At 43.5% G+C, this 27,000-nt stretch overlaps 1 long non-coding RNA gene across 1 annotated transcript; it reads right to left on the bottom strand.

The window, feature by feature from the left end:
• Positions 1-2,192: 2,192 nt before the first annotated feature.
• On the bottom strand, positions 2,193-26,141 carry LOC108390136 (uncharacterized). The gene is made up of 3 exons (XR_001851435.3): positions 25,995-26,141; positions 21,026-21,086; positions 2,193-6,408 (listed from the first exon to the last, which is right to left on the bottom strand). It is a non-coding gene; the product is annotated as an uncharacterized lncRNA (long non-coding RNA).
• Positions 26,142-27,000: the final 859 nt, after the last annotated feature.

Genomic DNA, 27,000 nt, shown 5'->3' with positions numbered 1-27,000 from the left:
TGGCACTAAGCAGCCTGCCAGTCATTCCTCGAACTGGCGTGGAACCCAACACCCCAGCCCAGTAGCGGGAGAGTGGTAGCGCGTGCTAGGGGCAGCTGCACCAGAAGGAACCAGGAGCAGATCGCTTGCGCCAACAGCGCCAGAGGAGACCAGGAGAGGCTTGTGCAAGCCTGCAGCAGCGGCAACCGAACAGCCCAGGTACGGCTCGCGTGCACTGGCAGCAGTGGAGCCAGAGGAGCCCAGTGGAGGCCCATGTGGGAGAGCCACACACACACCTGCAGCGGAGCCAGAGGGAGCAGGCGTGCTCCCACCAGCCAACCGGAATCCCAGCCCAACACACAGCCGCCTGGGCCAGACCCAAAGGCCACTGCTGGTACACAGCTGCCCGGCAGGAGTGCCGCTATCATGGAGGAGTGCACCTGGTGTGCCTGCCACTCCCCACAGGGCTCCACACTGCTCTGAAGGAGACCCCGCCCACAGAAGCTTAGGGAACTAACCCAGTGGCTGCTCCAGGAGTGCGGGTAACCGACACAGGGAGCGGAGAAGGGCAAGGCATCCAGCAAGCAGGAAAGGACTTTCTTCTCCCAGCTGATACACCTGTAACCTGCCTACAGCCACTGCTATCACCATGAAAAGGCAAAAAATATTTAGTCCAGTCCAAGATAGTTCAGACAACACCTGAGAGAGGAGCTGCAGAGACAGACCTAACCAGTCTCCCTGAAAAAGAATTCAGAATAAAAATCATAAACATGCTGACAGAGCTGCAGAGAAATATGCAAGAGCTAAGGGATGAAGTCCAGAGGGAGATTACAGACGGCTGGAGGGAGATTACAGAAGTGAAACAAACTCTGGAAGGATTTATAAGCAGAATGGATAAGATGCAAGAGGCCATTGATGGAATAGAAACCAGAGAACAGGAACACATAGAAGCTGACACAGAGAGAGATAAAAAGATCTCCAGGAATGAAACAATATTAAGAGAACTGTGTGACCAATCCAAAAGGAATAATATCTGCATTATAGGGGTACCAGAAGAAGAAGAGAGAGAAAAAGGAATAGAAAGTGTCTTTGAAGAAATAATTGCTGAGAACTTCCCCAGGAAATAGTTGCTCAGACTACGGAGGCACACAGAACTCCCGAGAGATGGGATCCAAAGAGGGCAACACCAAGACACATAATAATTAAAATGGCAAGGATCAAGGACAAGGACAGTGTATTAAAGGCAGCCAAAGAGAGGAAAAAGGTCCCCTAGTAAGGAAAACCCATCAGGCTATCATCAGACTTCTCAACAGAAACCTTACAGGCCAGAAGAGAATGGCATGATATATTTAATGCAATGAAACAGAAGGGCCTTGAACCAAGGATACTGTATCCAGCACGATTATCCTTTAAATATGGAGGGATTAAACAACTCCCAGACAAGCAAAAGTTGAGGGAATTTGCCTCCCACAAACCACCTCTACAGGGTATCTTAGAGGGACTGCTCTAGATGGGAACACTCCTAAAAAGAGCATAGAACAAAACACCCAACATATGAAGAATGGAGGAGGAGGAATAAGAAGGGAGAGAAATAATCATCAGACTGTGTTTATAATAGCTCAATAAGCGAGTTAAGTTAGACAGTAAGGTAGTAAACAAGATAACCTTGAACCGTTGGTAACCACGAATCTAAAGCCTGCAATGGCAATAAGTACATATCTTTCAATAATCACCCTAAATGTAAATGGACTGAATGCACCAATCAAAAGACACAGAGTAATAGAATGGATAAAAAAGCAAGACCCATCTATATGCTGCTTACAAGAGACTCACCTCAAACCCAAAGACATGCACAGATTAAAAGTCAAGGGATAGAAAAAGATATTTCATGCAAACAACAGGGACAAAAGAGCAGGTGTTGCAATACTAGTATCAGACAAAATAGACTTCAAAAAAAAGAAAGTAACAAGAGATAAAGAAGGACATTACATAATGATAAAGGGCTCAGTCAAACAAGAGGATATAACCATTATAAACATATATGCACCCAATACAGGAGCACCAATATATGTGAAACAAATACTAACAGAATTAAAGGAGGAAATAGAATGCAATGCATTCATTTTGGGAGACTTTAACACACCACTCACTCCAAAGGACAGATCCACCAGACAGAAAATAAGTAAGGACACAGAGGCACTGAACAACACACTAGAACAGATGGACCTAATAGACATCTATAGAACTCTACATCCAAAAGCAACAGGATACACATTCTTCTCAAGTGCACATGGAACATTCTCCAGAATAGACCACATACTAGGCCACAAAAAGAGCCTCAGTAAATTCAAAAAGATTGAAATCCTACCAACCAACTTTTCAGACCACAAAGGTATAAAACTAGAAATAAATCATACAAAGAAAGCAAAAAGGCTCACAAACACATGGAGGCTTAACAACATGCTCCTAAATACTCAATGGATCAATGACCAAATTGAAATGTAGATCCAGCAATATATGGAAACAAATGACAACAACACAAAGCCCCAACTTCTGTGGGATGCAGCAAAAGCAGTCTTAAGAGGAAAGTATATAGCAATCCAGGCATATTTAAAGAAGGAAAAACAATCCCAAATGATTAGTCTAACATCACAATTATCGAAACTGGAAAAAAGAACCAATGAGGCCTAAGGTCAGCAGATGGAGGGACATAATAAAGATCAGAGAAGAAATAAATAAAATTGAGAAGAATTAAACAATAGAAAAAAATCAATGAAGCCAAGAGCTGGTTCTTCGAGAAAATAAACAAAATAGATAAGCCTCTAGCCAGACTTCTTAAGAGAAAAAGAGAGTCAACACACATCAACAGAATCAGACACGAGAAAGGAAAAATCACAACAGACCCCACAGAAATACAAAGAATTATTAGAGAATACTATGAAAACATATTCTAACAAGCTGGAAAACCTAGGAGAAATGGACAACTTCCTAGAAAAATACAACCTTCCAAGACTGACCCAGAAAGAAACAGAAAATCTAAACAGACCAATTACCAGCAACAAAATTGAATCAGTAATCAAAAAACTACCCAAGAACAAAATCCCTGGGCCAGATGGATTCACCTCGGAATTTTATCAGACATACAGAGAAGACATAATACCCATTCTCCTTAAAGTTTTCCAAAAAACAGAAGAGGAGGGTATACTCCCAAACTCATTCTATGAAGCCAACATCACCCTAATGCCAAAACCAGGCAAAGACCCCACCAAAAAAGAAACTACAGACCAATATCCCTGATGAGCATAGATGCAAAAATACTTAACAAAATATTAGCAAACCGAATTCAAAAATACATCAAGAGGATCATACACCATGACCAAGTGGGATTCAACCCAGGGATGCAAGGATGGTACAACATTTGAAAATCCATCAACATCATCTACCACATAAACAAAAAGAAGGACACAAACCACATGATCATTTCCATCGATGCTGAAAAAGCATTTGACAAAATTCAACATCCATTCATCATAAAAACTCTAAACAAAATGAACATAGAGGGCAAGTACCTCAACATAATAAAGGCCATATATGATAAACCCACAGCTAACATCATACTGAACAGCGAGAGGCTGAAAGCTTTTCCTCTGAGATCAGGAACAAGACAGGGATGCCCACTTTCCCCACTGTTGTTCAACGTAGTACTGGAGGTCCTAGCCATGGCAATCAGACAAAACAAAGAAATACAAGGCAACCAGATTGGTAAAGAAGTCAAACTGTCACTATTTGCAGATGACATGATATTGTACATAAAAAACCCTAAATTGAACTAATTTACATTCCCACCAGCAGTGTAGGAGGGTTCCCCTTTCTCCACAACCTTGCCAACATTTGTTGTTGTTGTTTGCTTTTCGATGATGGCGATCCTTACTGGTGTACATAAAAAACTGCAAAACTCCTAGAACTAATATCAGAATTCAGCAAAGTTGCAGGATACAAAATTAACACACATAAATCTGTAGCTTTCCTATACACTAACAATGAACTAATAGAAAGAGAAATCAGGAAAACAATTCCATTCACAATAGCATCAAAAAGAATAAGATACCTAGGAATAAACCTAACCAAGGAAGTGAAAGACCTATACCCTGAAAACTACAAGACACTCTTAAGAGAAATTAAAGAGGTCACTAACAAATGGAAACTCATCCCATGCTCTTGGCTAGGAAGAATTAATATCGTCAAAATGGCCATCCCACCCAAAGCAATATACAGATTCGATGCAATCCCTATCAAATTACCAACAGCATTCTTCAATGAACTGGAACAAATAGTTCAAAAATTCATATGGAACCGCCAAAGACCCCAAATAGCCAAAGCAATCCTGAGAAGGAAGAATAAAGTGGGGGGATCTCACTCCCCAACTTCAAGCTCTCCTACAAAGCCACAGTAATCAAGACAATTTGGTACTGGCACAAGAACAGAGCCACAGACCAGTGGAACAGAATAGAGACTCCAGACATTAACCCAAACATATATGTTCAATTAATATACGATAAAGGGGCCATGGACATACAATGGGGAAATGACAGTCTCTTCAGCAGATGGTGCTGGCAAAACTGGACAGCTGCATGTAAGAGAATGAAACTGGATCATTGTCTAACCCCATATACAAAAGTAAATTTGAAATGGATCAAAGACCTGAATGTTAAGTCATGAAACCATAAAACTCTTAGAAAAAAACATAGGCAAAAATCTCATGGACATAAACATGAGTGACTTCTTCATGAACATATCTCCCTGGGCAAGGGAAACAAAGGCAAAAATGAACAAGTGGGACTATATCAAGCTAAAAAGCTTCTGTACAGCAAAGGACACCATCAATAGAACAAAAAAGTATCCTACCATCTGGGAGAATATATTCATAAATGACAGATCTGATAAAGAATTGACATTCAAAATATATAAAAATCTCACACACCTCAACAAACAAAAAGCAAATAATCCAATTAAGAAATGGGTGGAGGAACTGAATAGACAGTTCTCTAAAGAAGAAATCTAGATGGCTAACAGGCACATGTAAAGATGCTCCACATTGGTAACCATCAGAGAAATGCAAATTAAAACCACAATGAGGTATCGCCTCACACCAGTAAGGATCGCCATCATCGAAAAGCAAACAACAACAACAAATGTTGGCAAGGTTGTGGAGAAAGGGGAACCCTCCTACACTGCTGGTGGGAATGTAAATTAGTTCAACCATTGTGGAAAGCAGTATGGAAATTCCTCAGAATGCTCAAAATAGAAATACCATTTGACCCAGGAATTCCACTTCTAGGAATTTACCCTAAGAATGCAGCACTCCAGTTTGAAAAAGACAGATGCACCCCTATGTTTATCGCTGCACTATTTACAATAGCCAAGATAAATGTCCATCAGTAGATGAATGGATAAAGAAGATATGGTACATATACACAATGGAATATTACTCAGCTATAAGAAAAAAACAGATCCTACCATTCACAACAACATGGATGGAGCTAGAGGGTATTATGCTCTGTGAATTAAGCCAGGCAGAGAAAGACAAGTACCAAATGATTTCACTCATATGTGGAGTATAAGAACAAAGGAAAACTGAAGGAACAAAACCGCAGCAGAATCACAGAACCCAAGAATGGACTAACAGTTACCAAAGGGAAAGGGACTGGGGATGATGGGTGGGAAGGGAGGGACAAGGGCAGGGAAAAAGAAAGAGGGCATTATGATTAGCATGTATAGTGAGTTGGGGGCACGAGGAGGGCTGTGCAACACAGAGAAGACAAGTAGTGATTTACAGCATCTTACTATGCAGATGGACAGTGACTGTGAAGGGGTATGTGGGGGGGGGATGTGGTGAAGAGGGGAGCCTGGTAAACATAATGTTCTTCATGTAATTGTAGATTAATGATACCAAAATTAAAAAAAAAAGCACTTGCCAAAACCCTGGTCAGCCTGGCCACTTCCTTTACCAGATTAGTTACCATTCACACTTAAATGTGGATTTGCTTTTCAGCTGGGCTCTCCCCACCAGCCCAAGCTGTGAGCTTTTTTACTTTGAGAGGAGATCGCATAGGAGGTAAGCCTGCCAGCCTCTGGGCAGGGTGCTGAAGGGAGACAGAGTGTGGGGCGTGCAGGCCCTCCCACAGGATCTGTAGGGCAGTGAGTATGGATATCTGGTGCTGCCGCCTGCAGCTAGTACAGAGGCCTTTGGAGGAGGGAAATGGTTTCTTCAAAAGATGGGCAGTAGTTTTTGCCTTATTGTGTGTGTGGGGAAAATAGGGCCAGAGAGGTGTGGGTCTACTGAGCCAGAGTGGCGGGGAGCTCTGACTCCAACTTGGCACTTGTGCAGCCGTTCTGCTTGTCCTTTCCCTTCAAGGGTGACAGAAGACACTAGGAGTAGAAAGAAAAGAAAAACATATCTTTTAATAGATTATTTATATGTATGTGATATACATATATTAGTATTCTCTACAATTTTAATATTCTTAAGAGGGCCAGGTACTCAGGGGCTACAGGGAGTAGAAAAAGCTAACTGTCCCCGAATTTACAAAGGGCTGTTGTGCTGTTATTTCAAAGAACATTGTGTGTCCTTTGCACGGCACCTCCAAGGCTGGTTAGAAGAGTCAGGTTTCAGTCTAACTGCTGAGGCGGTGTCTGAGTTCCTTCCTCTCCTTTCTGCTCTGTACTGGCCCTTCTGGGGACACAGAGGCAGTATCAGGGATGCAACATTGATGTTCCTGGTGAACAAGGGTGCAGGATCATGGAGGCCCAAGGGAAGGGGTCCTTTCCCCCCAGCTTTACATTCCAGAAGGATCCCTGGAGCATTTTATCTGAGTTGGTCATGAAAGATTGTAAAATTTGTTCTTTGCTATCTAATTTGGGAAATTGTTTTTAAAGTGCAAGGAGAAAGTATTCTAACTAACCAGAAACTAGAAATAACAATTTCCACCATTTTAATGTAATCATTACAGTCTTGTTTTTTTCTAGGTAGAGTATATATTTTAGTTTCTTGTACTGAGTAGCTGAGAAATCAGGGGCTCTGAGAGGCTGTTAGCTGTTCGTCATGGCAGAAGAAGTTCATGGCATGACTGGAACACAAGGCCTGACACGTCCTCTGCCCAAGTTTGACTTTTCCTCACTTGCCATTTATTATGAACTGGCCTAAGCCAGGCACTGACTGTTATTGTTTCTCCCTTCATTTGGTTAAAATACTGCTCTCTGGCAGTTGAAATTGGGAGCTATACACCTCCATCCCAAGAACTTTGCTACTGGGGGTACATTTCCATGAAAATAAGTCCTCAACCAAATTCTGCCCCATGGTCTATCAGTGGTCAGGCTCCCCAAAGGCCACATGCTTTCTTCTCCAGTTTGAGGAGTTCCTGCTGTCTGTCCTCAGGTACAACCACCAGCAGCTGGAATGAAAAGTCATCCTAAGGTACACACAACACTCTTCTGAAGGCAAAACCAACAGCCGAGCTGGGGTGCCAGAGCTTTAGACCTGGAATGTTTGTTGTTTGCCATATAACTTTACGTACAGTCATTAAGGTACCAACCTTAAGTTTAATCTCCATAAACTGTTGCATGTGTACCCATCCATGTGCCCCAGAACATTTCCAGTGCCCCAGATAGTTCCTGTGTTCCTTTCTAGCCAGTATCGCCCCCCTCCAAGAATAACCACTGTCCAGACTTCTGTGGCCATAGATCAGTGTTGCCTGTTCTTGCACTGAATAATACAGTATGTGTTCTTTTGTGTCTGCCTTCTTTTGTTCAACATTATGCCTCTGAACTCCATCCCTGTTTTGCATGTAGCTTTAGTTTGTTTTGCGTAGTACTCTATTGTACAAATAGACAGTAGTGTGTTTATCCACTGCCCTGCTGGTAGGCACTGGGTTGTTCCCGTTTGGGGACTGTTGTAGATAACTTTGCTATGAACATTCTCGTGCATGTCATGTGGAAGACACGCATGCTCCTTTCTCCCAGTGTATCTCCAGGAGTGGAATTACTAGGTCATGGGACAGGTATGTGTTTAGCTTTAATAGATTCTACTAGGCAGTTTCCTATCGGTTAACAGTCTGCACCCCCACAGCAGTGGATGAACTCAGTCCAGTTGCTCCACAGCCTCACCAGCACTTGTATTGTCAGCCCACGGCATTTGCTCCAGACCTGCTTGTTGACAGCTTCCGCTGAGCTGCTCTCTTCCTTTACAACACTACCTTGGTCCTGAGGGAGAGTCATGAACTGCCAAGGTGTTTTTCCACTGGGGAACCCAGCAGTGAGGGGATGGGTGAGGTGGGAGAGCTGAGCCCATCCTGGCTGGCAGCCCAGCCTCCTCCAAGCAGCCACTTCCATACCACAGTGCCATGCAGATGCCTGCACTGGTTCTTTGGGGAATAAGGTGCTGCTTAGTTCAGAGTAATGAAACCTCCCTTGTCCCCCTGCTCCTCATCCATGGCCACTGGGCTCTGGAAGACAGCCTCCCTCAGGGGCCTCTCATACAGATCCATGCTGCCAACATGCCAGTCCTCAGGCATTCTGGGTATAAGCAGGGCAGAAGGCACCCCTTGCACATTGTGTCCAAGTCCTTCCTGACCACTGGCTGATACCTGAGATTCCATTAGTGCCTCATGCCTTTACCTCTCAAGGCCATGATCCTTGGGGACATGCCTGTAACCCTAGCTTCCTTTGAGTTACTGATATCCCATAGTGAATAAAAAATGTTCAAGAAGGTTTTGCTGAGACAGTGGAGCAAAGGACATGGGGTTCTTGAGGAGAGGATAAAAAAGGGGATGAAAAGGGCCTATTTGCTGTTGGCTGACCTTGGTGACACAGATGGACATTTCAGTCATCAAGGATGAAGTCTCAGAAGACATTGACGTGATTTCAAAGGAATTGCTCAGCTCACCAGTGGGGTGAAGGTCAGATAAGAAGGCAGGGTCAGGGAAAGAGACCTGAGGGAACCCTGTTTGGAAACAAAGCTCTGGAAACAAAAGATTGCAGAGCTAGAATTGACTTGGGCAACTGTTTAAAGCCAGCCCTGTCCTTAGGCGCAAGGGCCCAAGCTGTGAGATGAGGACACAGGATTCCCTGGGCTGGCCAGTGAGACTTGCAACTCCACTTGTGATTCTGGGCACACCCACACCCAGAGGTTTGGGGCCCAGCCAGGCCAGTCCTCTCCTCCAGCCCCTGTCCCTCCCTCGCAACTTCCCTGTCTCCCTCCAGATTTCACCATTTTAAATTTCATCTGGTTCCCAGCCTCCCTTTCCAGAGGCAACCAATTTTACCAGTGTCATGTATAACTTCCCAGAAATACTTCTCATGCCAGTGTGTATGTGTGTGGCTCTCCGTTTTTACACAAATGGCAGCATACTGTTCACACTGGTCTAGGCCTCATTTTAAAAAATTGTTTTTATTAAATATTGAGTAGATATGAAATAGTAATTATTCAGTATATATGTTTTTTTTTAACTACAGTACAGTAAGCCGCCTAGTACCAACCACTTGTTCTACACAAGGAAGCAGAACTTTTAAACTCTGTGTAGCCTTTCCCAACCCCACCTAAGTGTTATTCTGAATGTTATAGCTACTCTGCCCTTTCTTTCTTTATTGTCCTGCCATGTGTTTATATTACCATACAATAAATTCCGGACAGTGTTTTACTTATTTGGACTTTGAAGGGAAGGAGCATATTGCATACAGTCTTCTCCAACTTGCTTTTATCCCACCCGTGATTGTGCCCCTGAGATTTAGTCATGATGACATGCATGGCTGGGGTTGGTTCATTTGCATTCTGGTGTAGAATTCCATTCTGTGAAGATGCACCATCAATTTTTCATTGTACTATTTAAGGACATTTGGGTTGCTTCCACTCTTTGCTTCTAGGAACAACAGTGATGTGAATGTTCTTAATCATTTCTCCTGGTGTGTATGATTTAGGACCAGGTACAGGTGGGACTGGGGTAAGCATTTCCCTAGAGCATTTGCAGGGCCCTAGGGAATGCACATTGTCAACTTCAGAGAATGGGAACTGCATTCCAGAGTGGTTGTGTCAGTTCACACATTTGCCAGCATGTTTGAAAATTGCCTTTGCTCTACTTCCTTGTCAACACTTAGAATTACCAGTTTTTAAAATTTTCCAAAATGATATGAGTGAAATAGTAACACATGGTGGTTTTTTCATTTCCCTCATTATGCCCACTGCATTTTTTACTTAAAATAAATTCTTGAGATTGTTCCATTTCAGAGCAATGAGGACTTCCTCCTCATTTCTTGGGCTGGAGAGTGTTCTATCAAATGAAAATCTGACTAATTAAACTAGTTCCTTATTGATAGACACTGAGTTGGCTCCAGTCTTTTACAGTCAGTTCTGTAGTGAATAACTTTGTATATAAATGGTAAAGTGGGGGAGTCTATATATAGATTTCTTACACAGCAACCTGTTGTACGTTTAAAGTGGAAGATAGTTTTTGCTTCCCTCTGGCCCTGTGCTTCCAGGAAGTTCCCTCACTTCCTTGAGTTCCCTAAGGTGGGAACTGTATCTGCCCTCTCTCATTTTAACCACATCATCTTTTCTCAGATGGTGATGTTCATGTTCCCTCTGAACCAACCCAGAACCAACCTGTTGGCCTCTACACTGCCATTCCCACCTCCACAGAGATTCCTCAGGGATGGCCTCTACCCTGGCAATTCCTTCTTATGATTATCCCTGTCCCAAGAATTAGTACTTCCTGAGACGCTGGACTTTGCCATCCCTGAAGAAGAGGGGAAAAAAATTGACCACCACCCTTAGAGAATGTACAGTCTCAAAGGGGGCAGGGCAACATTTCCACAAAACAACCAGGAAGACGAGAAATCCACACTTCCCTGAGCCTCACTTCTTTATACAATGGGGACAGTAACCTTTTTCTGGGGCTTGGAGTGGAGTAGGGCTGATATTTATAAAACACCTCACACTTCTGCACTTGTAAACACCGTAGTTTTCTTGCTATTGAGGATATGTCTAATTCGAGGATGCTGTGGTGTGCTAGGAGAGACAAAAATTAAGGGTCTGAAAGCACCTGCCGAGAGGGGAAGGCAGCCCAAATTGGAGGAAGAGTGTCTGGTGTTAAGGGGGCTTCTGAACTTATGCAGGTCTAGACCATTCTACAGGGAAGAGCAGTGACCTCTGGTCATTTCCCATGAGCAGGAACATCTGTTGGTAAGGCTCTGGAAAAGGAACTGATGGCCATGCTCAGCACCATTCATTATATTCTCCCCAAAACTGTCTTCTGGGTACTTCTCTGGGGAGGGGACCAGCAGAATTCCAAACCTCTGTGCCCAGCAGGTAGGTGGGCACTCACCACAGGCATGCTGCGTACACTTGTCCAGGGAGTTAACCGATTGCCTTCTTGGGACATTTCCTCATTTGCTCCTCAGACAGCCTTGTGTGAGCCTGGCCGAATGATTGACCCCACTTTGCAGGGTTGCAAGCTGAAGCTCAGAGACACTCTGCCTTCACCTTGGCCATACTTGGCCTTTGCCTCCCAGGCTGAGGAGGAACAGAAACCCAGGCTCCTCACTCCCAGTACAGCCTCGCTCCCCGTGGGCCACACGGCCTCCCAGAGGCAATTCGGGGGAAGGACACATGTCTCTGCTCTGCTCTCTGGCTGGTTTTCCCCACACAGACATGAATGGTACAGGACCTTCAAAACCTGTTTTTATTTGCTTGTTCATTTACCAACAAAGATGAGAAAGAGTAGAATATCTAGTCTACATTTTTTGAGTGCTCACACACTGCAGGCTACCCTCTGTGCACATTAGAAACTGAGGGACAGTGCTATTATTATTCCCCTTGTACAGATGAGTTTTAACAGTAAGAAGCGGAGCTGGGACTCAAACCCAAGCAGAACCCGTGCTTAACTCCTGACACCACTGCCTCTCAATCAATGGCTTTCAATGGATAGTACTAATAAATTATCATTATAATATTATTTCAAACCTGTATTGAAATGGTGGCTATCTCCTTGGATTTCAGAGATGACAGGAAAGCCCTTCACCTATAAAAAACTAAATACCTTCCCACCAGCTCAGGACTGCGATTGTACAAGCGGTGTTATATCCCTCCCACTGGCAGTCTGGGTCCTTGAAGAAACAAGATACTCTCAGGTATTCCTCAGCTTTTTAATGCTCAGGCCTGCTTTTTATGACATAAATAACTCTCTTCCCTTCTGTAGTTATCATAAAAACAAAAGAGTTTTTCCACAAATATAACACTAAATTGCACTTTTAAATGTGTCTCTACAAACTAGCTGCTCACCCCTGGTAGCTCCTGCCTCACTGTCCGCTCTCCCCCACCCATGATGTCACTTTTCCCATCCACTGGCCCAATCCACCGACGCCCTGGCCACCTGCTTCCTTGACTTCCTCTCCCCCGATGACCTCATCTTCCCTGGCTCAGCAGCTTAGGCCCACAGTCAAGCCCTAGGCCCCCCCAAAGACCCCATGCTCAAACCTCTTCCTAGCTCATTCCTTCAAGCCTGCACCTCCACGGGCCCCACAGTTCACTGACCTCCCGACCTTTTCACTGCGCACTTCAAACCAACCCCCTTGCCAAGCCAGCCTCAACTCCAAGGTTGGTGATTCCAGCTCCTTGTCTGCACTCTCCCCTCACTCAGCAAAACCCCAACCCCGTTAAATCTAACTCTCCAGCTCCACCTGCTCTACTATACAGGCGCACATTATTTCGCTGAGCTTCGCAGATACTGTGTTTTTCACAGATTGAAGGTTTGTGGCACCCCTGTGGTTGAGCACATCTGTCGGTGCCACTTTTCCAATGGCACTTGCGCACTTGGTGTCTTGGTGTCACATTTTAGTCATTCTTGCAATATTTCAAACTTTTCATTATTTGTTACAGTGACCTGTGATCAGTGGTTATGACTTGCTGAAAGATCAGCTGATGCCTATTAGCATTTTTTAGCAAAGTATTTTTTATTTAAGGTATGTACATTGTTTTTTAGACATAATGCTACTGTGCACTTAACAGACTGCAGTATAGTGCAAACATAACTTTTACGTGCACTGGGAAACCAAAAACTGCATTTGACTTGGGTTATGTTCACTTTATTGTGGTGGTCTGGAAGTGAACTTTCAGTGTCTCCACGGTGTGCCTGTATATCTCACTTGTTTATTTTGTTTGCTCCTGTCTGCACAGCTAGAATGTCAATCCTGTGAGGCAGGGACTATGTCCTCTGTCCACTGCCCTATCCCACCCCCCAGAAGAGTGCCTGGTGCCCAGTGGGTGCACATTTGGTGAATATGCATGTTTGTTGAAGGAGTTTCTTTTGGAGTGTGGAGAAGGACCTGAGAGCTTGTTTATAGTCATATCTGAGGAAAGAAGGTAGAGGATGGAAGTCAATGTCAAGGGGGACTAGAGGAGGGTGGGGAGGCTGGGACAAGGAGGACAAGCCCAGGGACTCCAACCTCTGAATTTTACAAGCAGTGAACTGAAGTCCTGAGGAAGAAGGACACATGGGTGCTGGTGGCAGAGCCAGGAGTTCTACCCAGTCTCCTGCCCTGTGGTCCTGTATGCCACCTCACTTAGCTGTCACATGCTGCCAACTGCCCTAATTGTCCTTACCCTTACAAGAAGCAGAGAAAATGTTTTGTCTTACCCACACTAAAAGCTTAGATGAAAAAGCTGTGGAAGAGGTTCAACAATCCAACAAGGCTCCAGCAAACACTCACGGTGTGCTTTCTGTGTGCCACACAGTTCTCAGCTCTCTGCTCCCAGTCCTCATCTCATCCCCACAACCTCCGGCAGTGGCTACTATAAGTACCTACATTGTCTGGAGAGGGAACTCAGATGCAAGCAGGATACGCAACTGCACACATAATTAGGAAGTGATGGAGCCTAAATTCAAACCCTTGTGTGATTCAAGAACCTGTGCTGACAACCTTCACTCTCCAGGGTCTTAAATGCCACACCAAAATGACTTTTAAATTTAAGCAAACATTTTTCCCTTGAAAGGTTTGAGTCCCATCAACAAAAGAAACTCAACCTTTCTGAAACAGGGCATGGCGTGGGCAAGGTAGACACTGCTTATAAAATTCGATGCTGGTGGCATTTCAGCCCTAAGACCAAAGGGGAGGTAGCAGAGGACAAGGGAAAGGGACTTGACACTTGCCGAGCCCTGTTTTGTGCCAGGTGCTTTCCACACGTGAGGTCTGCTGCATTCTCACAGTGGTGTCAGTCACAGGTCCTACGGCTAGTCAGTCGGTAATAGAAGTGGGAAGTCAAACCACACACATTCTACTCTATCAAGAGGCTTCCCAAAGCTGTATTATAGAGGATGTGGCTAAGCACCACACATAAGGCATTTCTGGGCATGAGCTTGGAGTTTGAAGTAATCTTGGTTAAGTCTCAGCTGAAGCTCTGACCATATATCCCTTCCTTCCTCTTATCACTTGAGAACTGAAAAATACTATACAAACCAGAGTTTCCACGGACACAGGCAAAAGAGTTTGAACAAACTCACCATCAAATTTCAACTTCACAAAAGGAAAGTTTGTTCTGATTTGCCAAACCATCAGTCAAATACATTTTTAAAAATCCGATTTTGGTATTTTGTCTTTTTAAAGATCAGTGAACTAATGTGAGATTTCTAAATAGAGGCAGCCCAGGGTGATAGAAAGAACTGTGGCCTGGGAGTCAGGATTGCTGGGTCCTGGCCTGTCTCTGACTTGGGCTTGCTGTGTGACCTTGCACAGGTTACTGCCCATCTCTGGGCCTCAGCACTATGTAAATAAAGGGTTTGGGTCTGATGAGCTCTCTGTTTCTCTCTAGACCTAAAGTCCTAGAATAGGAACATGGGCTCTGGATTCAGACACTGGAGTTCAAACTCCTGTTTCATCATTTATTAGCTGGTAAGTGAACAAGTTGGACAAGTTGTTTAACTATGCTGGCATTCAATTTCTTCATATGTAAAACTGAGATTGATAATACCTTTGTCATAGAGTTGCGAAGACTGAATGAGAGAATCCACAACTTGCTTGGCATAGTGCCCAACACAGACAATTCACTCAATATTGGTTAGTCACAAAAATGATGAGAGTTCTTTATATGTTATTAAAAATCAATAAAGAGCCAGATAATAAAAATCTGAATATTCAACAATAAATATTACTGGGCACGTATTCTTAATTTGTGATGAACTTTCTGGTTGGCTACCCAAACCATTCCCAGCTGCTCTTTTGCTATCTTTTGCTTACTGGAGATCCAGATTTTCTCTTTCTCAGTCTCACTTGAAGCTTGGGGTGGCCCTGTGATCCATATTTTGGCTGTGAGACTTAAACTACTGGGTGGCTTCTAGGAAAACTTTTGTTCCCTGCTCTAAGGGACAGCCACCAGTGGAGAACACCCTGCCACTGTCCTGTTTTTTCCCACCTTAAAAATGAATACATTATATGGAGCAGTGGCAGCAGTCTTGTGACCATGAGGCACAATCACAAGGTAGAAAAGCCAACAAGCCGAGCATATCATAGTGTAAGGATAGAAAGAGCCTGGGTCCTGGATGACATTGTTTAACAGAGAAACCAACCACAGCAGCTGCTGACTGTTAGACTTCTCTCTGGGTGAAAATATAAACCCGGTTTGTTAAAGCTACTGCCAACTGGTCTTCCTGTTCCTTGCAGCTGAGCCCATCCTATCTCAGAGATAATTCAACAAACATTTATTAAGTTTCTACTAGTGCAGGTTTACAAGGATGGTAACACATCTTTAAGGTTTTACAGCCTATTCAGGTAGACAGCCAAGTTTTTTTAAATTTAATAAAAATGTAAGAGGTGGTACAATTGAAGTCTTCTAAAGGCAGCATGAGGGCATAAAAGAAGAGGCAGACTCTTCCTTCTAGATTATAAATGCTTTCAGAACAGATACTTTGTTTTTCTTACCATACTTCTCCAGCAAGTCATCTAGCATATGGTCAGTGATGCAGTATTTGTTGAGTGTGATAACTGTCCGTGCTGCTCACCCTGCATAAAGAATGAGCTCACTTTTATGCTCTTTTGAAGCTAGGTGTGGTTATGTGACTTCCTTTAGCCAATAAAGTGTGAGCAGAATTGATAAGCATCAATTCTGATATCAGGTGGAAGCAGGTAGGAGCTGGTGCTAATCTCTATGCTCTCTTTGCCCTGCTGCTGTGGCCAGTGAAAATTAACCCTGCTATTCCAAGCTACTGGTAGTTGAAGGTTGTTTGTTACAGAAAAATAACCTAGCTGTCTTGGGTTATTTTTGCCATGGATGAATCATTAATGAAATGAATGAGTGAATAAATAATGGCAGTGCTGGAAATGGATTAAAGGGGTGGGGAGACCCAAGCAGGGAGTTGGAGGCAGACACGATTGGTTCCCTACTCTAATAGAAACTGTCCCTTCACCCTTCTTTCTTTCCTGCTGGCAGAGCCTGCATCCCGCTATAGAGATTGAAAATGCCAAATGATGGCTTTCACAGCCTTCCCTGCAGCTAAGACATGGCTGTGTGACCCAGTGCTGGCCCATGGACCTTGAGCGTCTTCTGGAAGGCTTTATGGAAAGGGTTTTTCTCCCCCCCACCAAAAAAAAAAAAATAGACTTACCACATTGTTTAAACTACTTACACATTGAGCTCTCTGTTACTTGCACCAAAGCACCCTAAGAGATACAGTGTTAATAGCTACAGTGTTGCAGGAATCCAGGGAGGGATGCAGAGATGAGGAATCCCCAAATGTAGGCCTATTTGAAGGGCTAGAGAGAAAGAGATAGAGCTGAGGAAAGCTAGGAAGTAGGATGAACAGGACTTGGTGCCTGACTGGGTACAGCAGGGGTTGAGTTGTGTGCCGTGTGAAATAAAAGAGGTCTAAAATCCCAGTCCCTGAGGTCAAAGATGCCAGCAGAAGAGACTCATGCTGATGGAAACACCAAGCGTTCAAGGCAGGCTTCACCACGGGCTGTGTGCTGTAGGAGATACCACGGGGGAGAGAGGACTGAGGAGTCAAGACAGCTATGGGGAGACAGCAGGGCTGGAAGAATGGCTGAGCTTTGCTTTTGGGTGGATAGAGAAGATAGTAATAGTCTGGGCAGGCCCATCCTCATATATCTTCAACCAAATTCTATAGCTAGTACTTTACAAATAACCTTTGTCTTACAACTTTCATGTTTAACTTTGTTTCAACCATTTGTACCTATTGGATAGAAAGCAACAGAGGAACAATCCAGTTCAATACCCAATATGCTTTAAATTTAAACATCACTTAAAAATTGACTACTTAATATATTATTAGGTAGCCACACCACAGGCCATTTAATTATTCCCTTACTCTCAAATACCATGGGTTTCCAGTACTTAAAATAGTGCTATGGTGGGCTCTTCTGGCCAGAGAGTTTCCTTTGGCTTAGATTATTTCCTTAAGATAAATTTCCAGAAATGGACTCATTTCTAGAAATACTAAGAATGATGAACCTCATCCAAGACACAACTACTATGATTCTCCATGAATAGCCAAATTGCTTTTGCAGATTGACAGAACCAAGATGGTTCTATCATCACATATGAGTATTTTGTTTAACATTGAAAATGCAAGACTGGATCACCTGACTCAGGAAGATTTACTATGTGGTGTGGCTATTTTCGGTTTATGAACTCAGCCCTTGGACTGTCCTTTTGATCCCGGGTCCCTTATAATCAGGATTTGCTGCTCTGTTTTGAGCCCATATGATCTGAATTTGGGGCTTAGTAGAAATTGTTAATTGAGCTACAAAGCAATGTGTTTCCTCTAAAAAACAAAATCACAACCCTTTATCCAACTGCTAAACAAAGTAACCATTAAATAGCTAAGCAAATAAGCCAACATCAAGAATTTAAAAAAAAAATCAACCCTCAGCTTTAAATAATACTTCAGTATCTAGAGTATTAAATGCTTCTGTTCTTTTCTTATTAATCCAGGATTATTTCCAATCAAAGCCTAATCTCATCCTGGTCTTGGGACTCCAAGTGATTAGAATGTGCCATTCTAACAGGAGTGGAGTTTGAGTCCTTGCATGGCCCATGTAGGAAGCTGTCTGGCTTCCCAGACCAGGAATCTCTTAACCTGGCTGTTGAGATACCTCTCAGCTTTGGGCTCAGGACCCCTTCAGGGGCTAAGACTTCTCTGGGCCCTGGATGAGCAGACAGGAGGGTTTGGTTGTGTGAACAGGACTGTCATTTGCCTCCTCCTGAAGGACAGCACAGGCTTGGGCATTGAGACAGGAGTGCAATCTCAGTACCAACTGGGAAGAGTGTTCAAAGGGGTGGGAAGGTCTTACCTCCCCGTGTGGCCAGACATCAAGTGTCTGCATGGGAAAAACCATGACTGCATCTGGACGATGAATTGGCATTCTTTTTCCCAACTACAGGACTAGCAAAACTCAACATAGTGTCACTTTACTTCTCTGAATCTCATTTTCTCCCCTATAAACAAGGGTTTAAAAACTCTCAGTAGTGCTTTGAAAATCAAATGAGACTATTTGGTTTCCTAACACATGGTAAATGCTTTTGAAGGTCTCTGAAAGCAGATAAAGAAATTAATTAATAATATTAGTTTGTTCTTTGTTTTCATGAATAACGATGTAGCCAACATCTGTATTGCAGCTTTTAGTTTATAATAGTTCTTCTACGATAATTCTAATGTACACAGACTCACCAGGGAGTCTTGTTTAAATGCAAATCTTAGATTCAGTAGGTCTGGGGTATGACATGCTGCTGGTTCATGCACCATGCTGTGAGAAACAAGGGTGTGCAGCAATAGAAAACATGACATTTTCTAATAGTAGGTTCCTGGCAGACTTCACGTCATCAATTTAGACAGTTGTTAGTGTAGTCCACGTTTTTATATGATCAAAATAGCCTTTAATATTCTACAGGTGATATAATTGGATGGCATAGATTTAGAAGGTAGAAACTAGGGTCTACACAGGACTTTCCTAAGTGTTCTTGACATTTCAATAGAAATTAGTTAAAAAAAGATGTGGACACATAAATTTGGTGAAGCTCAAGTTAGGCAAAAATTAAGCCAAGTTCTTTACTGCAGAGCATTATAACTTACAAAGCTTTTGTCCTCATGTAAGTAACATAAAACCCAAACAAGTTGCTTAAATAAGGACACTTTATTTTTCTCTCAGTAAGAGAAGTCTGGCAGCAGAGAAGTTCCTGGGTTGGTTAATCCAGTGGCTCAGTGATATATCAAGGACCCAGGTCCTTTCCGTCTTGCTCTGCCATATATGGCGCGTGGGGTTCGTCCTCAGGCTAATCATCCTCATGATCAGAAAAAGACTGGCAAAATAACAATCCCATCCTTATGATGGCCAAAGGCAATCTGCTGGGGAAAACCCTGCCTTGCTCTTTAAAGAGAGACTAACAAAAATCCTGCTTACAGGATGACAAGATATTAGAAAGAGAAAACCTTAAAGAGTTCACCAAAAAAACCAATTAGTTAGAACTCTTAGAACTAAGAGAATTCAGTGAAGTTGCAGGATACAAAATCAATACATGAAATCTGTGTAGCAAGGTGCCTTTCCCTACGGGGCTGACAGTCACGCTGTGGGAGTAGCCGTGAAAAGAAAGAATGTCACAGAGCAATCTCATTCCCCTAAGGAACCTGAGTGCAGTCTGGACTCCCACATGGGGAGAAGAGAGAAGAGGAGGATGCTGATGGGTCCTTCTATGTGCTCTGCCCCATGTAGATGAACAAGTTGGGTTAGAGTTTATTCATCAGGTTTGTGAGCTCGGTTAATGTGCATCTACTGCAGACACAGAACCCGTCTCCACGTGCTGATCATGTCACTGCCAGGGCTGTGGTGAACTTAAAAGGTGGTAAACAAGTAAAGAATAACAATGGTTAACACTTCATAAGCATTTACCATATGTCAGGACAACCCCCTTTGGGGTAAGTTTTATTATTTTCCGATGTATAGATAAGAAAACTAAGGCAGAAATGTTCAGTAACTTGCCAGAGGTGGAATCCATACACCTATGATTTGGACCCAGAGAGCCCACCCCCCTACAGCTCCGCTGTACTGCCCTGAGAAAGGCAGCTGGATTAACCTTGGGGGCACATTTTGTCTTTGTTCCATGGTTGCTGACCCAGTCCCTTTCCCTTATTCTTAAATCTCAATAAGGGTAAACGCGGGGTGCCTTTAAGTCTCACTTATTGGATGAGCATTTGCCTAGGTTGAGTAGGGCTTTCTTCCTCTCCAGAGAATTGCCCACCAGAAGTTTTGAGGTGGGGGCTCTCCTCCTCCACTGAGCTTCATTCCTACCCCTCAGCCAGACAGAACATGGAGACAGAGCCTGGCGTGCCCAGACCACAGACTCAGACAGTTGGTCCTGGGGCTGCAGGGACCTGGGTGGATCCTCTTGGCTCAGACCTGCCCCCACCTTCCATCTGTTTCCTCTGTGCCCCCTCCACCTCCCATCCCACAGACATCCCGCCAGCCCCACTTCTTCCAGCCCCCACCCTCCTGGTTCACAGACAGCTTGCACTTCCCCAGATGGCACCAGCCTGAATCTCATCAAGCAGCCTGCTGCTGGGAGCGCTGCCCTTCAGGCCCAGCTGCAGGACACGTGTAATGAGACTGCCCCGCGGACACCCTGTCTCCTGCCTCATTTCTAATAACTCAGTTTCTTCCTGACGATTGGAATGAAAGGACCTCTTCACCTCAGAATATTTCAAATGCCAAAACAAATAGCAACTTACAGCAAATGGGATCACCCACGGCAGTTTTTCTTTACTTTAATGGAAATAACAAGGAAATCAGCACAAAAGATGGGCAGTGAAAAATGGGTCTCCCTCCCTCCCTCAAACCCTGGGCCCCCCTCCTCAGAAGTAACTGCTCTTAGTAGTTTTATTTCTGAAATGTTATATGTATCAACATAGAGAATTGTTTTTACCTCTTTGACATAAATGGTAGCATAGTAAATGGATCCTAGGATTTTTTTTAAATTTCTATTTTTCCTACTTACCAATATATCTTGGAGAACTTTCCATATGAGCTCATCCAGATCTCCTTTATTGTTTCTATGGCTGTAGAGAATTACATTATGTGGTTATTCCATAATTCATTTCACTAACTTTCCACTGATTGATTTAGGTGACTTTTAGATTTTTTGCTGTTACCTTGGGAGCTATATTTAACAACATTGTGCATATATTTTGGGGAATATTTCTGCAGGATAAATTCCTACAAGAATTTATTTAAAAAAATAGATTGGGCCAAACTGTTCTTCAAATGGCAGTTATTCAATGGAGACTAAACAAACTGCTTAGACTTGATGGGTAAATCATTTAAAATAACCAAGACACTATTTTACATGGAATAGCATCTTTATGACTCTAAGATACAAAAACATAAACTATAAAGGAAAAGAATGATATGTTTTAAACTTCTGAACTGTAGAGACATCATAAAAGAGTTAAAAGTCAAGCCACAAACTGGGTGAGGATATTTGCAATGCATTCAATCGCTAATATTAGTATTATTAGTGTTATTAATATTAGCTTACATTAGTATCAACATCTGCACATTATTAACAAAATATAAACACTGTCCCACCCTAATGGTAAAAAGCTAAGAACAGGCAATTCAGTGAAGAAGAAACTGAAATGGCTAATGGACAGATGAAATGATGCCCAGCCTCACAAATAATCAGGAAAATATCAATTAAACAGCAATGAGATAGTATTTCATTGGCAAAATTTTTTTTATTCTGGTAATACCAAGAGAAGCAAAGCAATTAGGTCTCTTATAAACTCTCAGTGGGAGTGTAAATTGGCACAACCAGCAATTTGGCAACACCTAAGTGCCCATTGCATTAACTCCACTTCTTATTTGATATATCCTTGAGGCTCTGGCACCCGTGAAGTCACTGACTAGAGAGAGACGACCCTCCCCAGGGCTAGCCAGTTCTTAAAGGGAGCAAAGGGCTGGGGGCACTCCTTTCATATGCATACTACCCAATCCAGAGCCCATGCTCTGAACCACCTCCTCTGTCTGCTCCTACACTCCAGGGGACAATATTCCTCTGCCCTCATCACCTGGGGCTGGGTACCAGACAACTAGAGACCACCCGTATTCCAGAGTCTGTTGACGTTATTCAAAGCAGCCAATCCTAAGCTGTTTCCCCCGCCTTCCTTTCTCCCAGAAAACAATAAAGGCTCTGGGCCATGTTTTTCCTTCATGCCTTCTAACTCCTGATCAAACCTGGTGCTTCCCCACCTGGCCTTGCATGTCTGAAAATGTAAGTACAATAGCCCCTCTTATCCACAATGGACCACAGTCCCGAAGCAGATGATCCCCCTTCTGACAGATCATCAGAAGGTCAATAGCAGCCTAACCTATGTCACAATAGATCATTCACCTCACTTTATCTCATCATATAGACATTTTATCAACTCACATCATCACAAGAAGGGTGAGTACATCACAACGAGATATTTTGAGAGACAGCCCACATTCACATAATTTTTCTTAAAGCATGTTGTTATAATTGTTCTATTTTATCATTAGTTATTGTTGTTAATCTCTTACTGTGCCTAATTTATAAATTAAACTTTATCATAGGTATGTATGTACATAGTATATATAGGGTTTGGTACTATCTGAGGTTTCAGGCATCCACTGGGAATCCTGAAATGTATCCTTCATGGATAACAGGGGACTAATGTAATAAAAAATCTTCTTTCCATGGCATTAGCCTCGCTTGTCATCACTCAGTCGCCCCCATAGGTTAAAATCCCATGGGTATAGTTGATACACTCACTGGAGGAATTCCCATACAACGCAAAGGGAGACGTGTAAAAGGGTGCTCAGTACAGCATGGTTGGTTATAGTGAAACAGTGACGACAACCCTAATGTCCGTCAGCAGGAGAATGATTAATATGTTGTCCCATGGTCTCATAATAGGTTACCAAAAAGCAGGGAAATGGAAAAGAATGGAGCTCTGTATCACAAGGCTGAATGAAAATGGCAAATCACAAACTTAATCAATGTGCTTGCTTATATGAAATTAAAAAATACTTATAAAACAATATTATATATAATTTATAAAACATATTCATGTAATCAAAAGGAAAGATCTCTCTAGTCTGTGGCATGGTTGCGCATGGGAGGGAGAGTTGTGGGGTAAGGTTAGAAAAGAGGTCAAAGAGGTTTCACCTCCATCTGTGATGTTTCATTTCTTTAAAAACAAACAAATATTTGACCAAGATGTGGTGAAACATTAAGATTTGTTCAGTCTGCCTGGCAGATACTTGGATGTTTGCTGTTCTATTTTCAATACTTTACTGTATGTTGAGCTATTTCACAGTGAGAGCGAGAAATGGTTCAGGATGCTTGAATGATCTCAAGAACATGTAAAAGGACAACATGATAGGATGCCAGTTCTGTCCCCATCTCAATTGTGTCAAATTTTCTCCTCTCTACCTAAGCCTTATTTTTAACAATTGAGGACTTTTTAGAAAGAGTGTAAACCTTCAACCCACAGAGGATCTACCTATGTTTAATCAAATGTTCAAAAACTAAGTCACACACCTGAGTGCTATATTACAGGCCTATTTGATTAATTAGCATAACCCCACTTTATTTCTCAGGAGGAATAAGGAGAGAAAAATACTCTATTTCTTCCAATGAAAGTAGTAGTTGTAAACAATTTCTAAAAAGTATAAAAATCTGGAATTTTCAGATTAAAGTTTTCAGAATTTTCATGAATCAAAATTATTTCACCTAAAGTAACAAGCTACACCTTAAAATATTTCTTTTGTTTTTACTAAAAACAGGCATATTTTTTGTTCTTCTCAAAATAAAGGCTACATTTTACTAGAAGTATTTAATAGCCCTTGCTATTAGTCACGACGTTTTTGGCAGCAAATATCAAATGAACAGTGACCTAAACAACAAAGACATTCAGTTATCTGACATAACAGGATAGGTACAAATAGTTTGGGGGCTGGGTGCAGTTACTGAACACTCTTCTCAAAGACCCAGACTCGTTCTTTCTCTTCTGCAATCCTCAGTGTGATAGACAGCTTCCAAATTGGTCCTTAATAATCCCTACCTTCTGGTATGCACACCCTTCCCACATTTTACCAGGGTTGGTTCTGTGTGGCCAATAAAATATGGCAGAAGGGATAGTGTCAATTCTGAGATTAGGTTATAAAAAGACTGCAGTTTCCCTTTGGGCTTCACACTCTATCTTGTTCTCTGTCTCTCTTATGCTCTCTTGCTCTTTTGCATCTCTCACTGGGGTGAAAGCACACTGTCATCTTGTGAGCCGCCATTGGAGAGACCTGTGTGGTGAGGCACTGGAGCTTTCTATCCAGAGCCAGCTAAGAACTGATGCCTATCAAAACCACGAGAGTGTGTTTGGAAATGGATTCTTCCACTCCAGTGACCCTTGAGGTGATTGCCCACTCTGTCTATCAGCGTGAATACAACTTCATGAGACCCTGAGCCAGAACCATGCAGCTAAGCTATTTCTGGGTTCCTAATTCTGAGAAACTGTGTGAGATCAAAATGTTTGTTATTTTAAGGTATTACATCTTAAGGTAATTTGTGACACAGCAATAGATAACTAACATACTCATTGTGTCTGTCATGTTTCCCCTGATGGGTGATAGATGGCTACCATAGCATGAAACACCCTGCAGGACAGCATCTCAGCAGGAAGGGGCATTAGGCAAAAGGAGCTTTCCCTGTGTACCTTTCTCCCTTTATCAAAGAGGAAAAGTGTTTTTTAGAAGCCACCCAGAAGATTTCCCCTTACTTCTCATTGGCTGGAATGAGTCTCTAGCTGCAAGGGAGGCTGGGAAATCAAGTATCAGCCCTCCCAGCTGCTTTACAGGGAAGTGGGCAATTCTCTGCGGTATGGAAACAGCTGCTGTGTAACAACAACATTATCTACCAGCCCTTCCCACAGCTTCAGCTTGTCTGGTTGTTTTTACCTGGCATCATTTAACTTGTTTCTTCATACTCTCTATTCACTGTAAACAGGAAGTTAAGCCTCAGTTAGATTCAGGTTAAACATTACTGGCAAGATTGTTCATGGGTATCACTGTGACCTTCCTACTCTCTCCCATCAAGAAACACCAGGTGCTTCAGTAAATAAACATTTTAAAAGATATAAGCAGAGGATGGAGCACTGTTAATGAAAGGCCAACCCAGAATCTACATGCTGTCTTTCTTACTGAGAGCTCTGTCCTGGGTGACTTCATGTCTTATGGAAAACTCCAGATTCTTCTATCAGTTCATTTGGGGTCATCTTGTTGGAATTGTGTGTGATAAGCAGTCTCCATCTCCTGCACGGGCTTGCAGGAGTTTAAACATCTAAAGAGGATAATGAACCAGCTTTAACACCAAATGTGGAAATGTTGAAAACTGATCCTTTCCTGATGTAACCCACCTGAATTTCTGAGGTTCTGTTAAGTGTAATGTCAGGAGCAAAAGGAAATGAGAAAATCTTCTCAGTTGTTTAACCCCAGGTACAGGACAGGAGAGGCCTGTGGCCCACCAGCCCTCCTCAGATGTGCAGAGTGCTCAGCCAGGGTCAGCACATGATGACCACATTAACAGCTCCTGTGGCCTCATGAACAATCGTCAATTTCTAGTTTGCTTGTTTGCATAGTAGGGGTGTGGCACCTGTGCTATGTCCCTGGAACCATCCCCATGGAACCTAAGAATATGTTCACTCAGTGAAGACCTCAGCCTAATCTGACAGCCAGGACTGAGGAGGCAGGAACACCCAGGGACACATCAGGACAAGGGGTGTCCTTGAAAGGGTGGTGGGCCCCCAGCCCTCTTGAGCCTCTGTAGCCCGTGTAGAGCAAGGTGGGCCTGCCTCCTGTTTCCCTGGGAACAGCAAGATGACCTGAAAGGAGAATGCCTGTCCTAGGTCATCTTCCTTCAAAACGGCCCTGCACCCCCTCCAGCTGCTTACCTGTCTCTGCCGCTTCCGTGGCAGGGGTGCTCTCCCCCTCTCTGGAGACTTTCCTGCCACCAGGCCCCCAGCTCCCAGGCCTGCTTTTCATCTCAGACGCTCTCACAGTTCATTCGTCCTCCACCCAGCTTCCCCTGTCTGTCTCAGTTTTCCCCAGAGAGCCAAAGGCAGCCCCAACCCTCCCAGCCCTGGGGCTTAGAATGAGGCAGAAGTCATGACTCACCCTACTCCTCTAACCAGTCCCAGCCCTGAGTCTCTGCAGCAATGGCTCCTTTCAGGCACCACCCTGCTCTGGCCGCCGACATCCCCAGGAGGCAGCAGCGCTGTCCTCGTCCCTCTGTCCCGAGCCCTGGTCTCATTGCCCTCCCAAGACTAAGACCTTTCCCAGCTCCTCTTGCATGTCAAAAATGGATCCACCTTCCTCTTCCCACCCCACCTTCCTGTTCCACTTTATCTCCAAGGTCAATCTTGCCTTGGCCCTTACTACCCTTTGATGATAATAGACATTCCACAGCCCAGGCATTTTACAGCCATATCTTTAACTTTTACAGCTATTGTGCAACATCCATATTTTTGTCCTTTTTACAGATGAGGAAGACTGAGGCCCAGAGAGGTTACACAGGTCATGCTACCTATAAGTAGCAGAGCTGGGATTCAACCCATGCCTGCCTGATCCAAAGTCCTCCATCCTGTGTAAGGGGCTCCATCATGCCCATTCTCTCCTCTGCAAGGGGCCTTCGCTGTTCCTTGCCATGACACTCCCCCACCTTCCTTCCAGCTTCTTCAGGTCCCTCTACCCACAGCTCCATGGCAGAGCTTCTCTGGTGCTTCCAGCCCACCCTGCTCACCCTTGTCTCTTAGGTTTTCTGGCAGGAATCTCAGCCCCGCACCGTTTGGTACCTAACTGTGGATCACTGCATATGGTTCGCTGTTTCACACTTGCCTTTCTTGCTCCCAAGAATCCTGTCTGAGTTACAGGGACTGGTGCTTCTACTCACTCCCTTCC

The sequence above is a fragment of the Manis javanica genome, chromosome 16 (genome assembly GCF_040802235.1).
Source record: "Manis javanica isolate MJ-LG chromosome 16, MJ_LKY, whole genome shotgun sequence".
Taxonomy (NCBI): Eukaryota; Metazoa; Chordata; class Mammalia; order Pholidota; family Manidae; genus Manis; species Manis javanica.
This window is presented reverse-complemented; position numbering and strand designations above follow the sequence as displayed.